This window comes from Lucilia cuprina, chromosome X, assembly GCF_022045245.1.
Source record: "Lucilia cuprina isolate Lc7/37 chromosome X, ASM2204524v1, whole genome shotgun sequence".
Taxonomy (NCBI): domain Eukaryota; kingdom Metazoa; phylum Arthropoda; class Insecta; order Diptera; family Calliphoridae; genus Lucilia; species Lucilia cuprina.
Window position 1 is genome coordinate 9059692 of NC_060949.1, and position 1776 is coordinate 9061467.

The 1776-nt window shown below is 29.1% G+C and overlaps 1 protein-coding gene across 1 annotated transcript in view; it reads right to left on the reverse strand.

Annotated features, from left to right (window-relative positions):
• Nucleotides 1-1776, reverse strand: part of LOC111675474 (5'-nucleotidase domain-containing protein 3) — a 194297-nt gene that overhangs the window by 9675 nt on the left and 182846 nt on the right. The gene's annotated exons all lie outside the window — the stretch shown is intronic.

Here is a 1776-nt window from a genome sequence, read left to right on the forward strand (position 1 = left end):
CCAGAATATATATACTTTATAGGGTCGGAAAATTATATTATAGAAATTACAAACGGAATGACAAACTTATATATACCCTTCTCACGAAGGTGAAGGGTATAAAAAAATGTTAATCAAAAAAATAATTTATGTTATTAACATATATGTATGTTAACAGTATTTAACGTATATGTTAATGGAAATGTTAATGTATGTACAATTGTATAAGTGTTTATGTATTTAATTGTTATTGATTAGAAAGGTGTTATATTGAGTGATATTTATTAAAAATATAATTATAATAACTTACCAATTTCCAGTCCCACAGGCCTGCTGTCTCCTAAGTCTGATAAAAGTTTGTTACCAATGTAAATATACACTCAATGATATTATGTGTACTGTAAATGTTAATTGAGTTTTACATACATACATACATACATACATACATACATACATACATACATACATACATACATACATACATACATACATACATACATACATACATACATACATATAGGATATTGTGGTTATAAGAGCACTGTTCAGGTTACAATGAGGATATTTATAACGAAATTTCGAAAGTATAACAAATATAGTTTAATTTAGATGTTTTAGGATGCCAATACTGATGTAATCTGTCACTGATTATTGAGGAAATGGTCTATTGGTTGAAAATTAATGTAATGTAATGTATTTATCCTTTTGACGCCAAAAATAACTTATATTAAAATATGCGGGGTTTTTGAAGAACATCTTCCAAAGACAGCTTATGAATTAATTGTGGTTCCAGATAAATATTCTTCTTCCACCCAAAATTACTGAAATTTATGTCACTAATCAAAAGATGTTCAGGTCCTTGTGTTATTTAAATACACAGGACCTGAATTATTAAACGTAAAGCGTCTCAAGGAAAGGAAAAAAACGATCTTCTTAAAAAGAAATTATATTTAATCAATCTGAGCACTCTTACTAGAACTTCAATATTTCCTATGGACAAGACTAATAACTTTCAATAAATTCAAATTTATTCCCACCAGATGCCAGATATTATTAAATAAATTTTATTTGAATTTTTACAAATTTTACTCTATTAATTCGTATATCACAATTCTAAATATAAAGAAAATTCTCCAAATGATTTATAATTCAAATTTCATGGCCATCTAAAAACAATATTTTCAAAACTAACATATTAACATAATTTTTCTTTTAAACAAACCTATTGGAATTTTATTCAGTTAAAAATAGCCTCACAAAACATTTACAGTTTAGAATACTACTTCCAAAAAACTGGAACTGGAAAAGGCGAAAGTAACTTCTTAAAGTCTCGTTGATTGAACGGTTAACCCGTTCACTTGCATTTGATTGGGGACTATATACAGCAGTCACAGTGTGTTTAACATAATTTTTGTCCAAAAACGACTCAAATTCCTTGCTCTTAAACTGAGAGCCATTGTCCGAGACAATAATCTCAAGCACATCGTAGCAGCAGAATATTTCTGATCTCAAAAAGTCTATAATTTGTTTTGAAATGAACTTTTTCAAAGTTTTTAGAAAGGCAAATTTTGAAAAGAGGTCTAAAACTATAATTATACCTATATGTCCGGATTTTCTCCTGGGTAATGGTCCAATAAGGTCAATATATAAACGATGGAATGGTCTTTCCGTCATTACCATCTCGCCCATCGCTGGTCTTAAAGTCATAGCCGGAGTTTTGAAAGTTTTACATAAGTCACAATTTAGTGTATAGGTCTTTACGTCTGTTACGAGTCCTGGCCAACAGAAATACCGTCT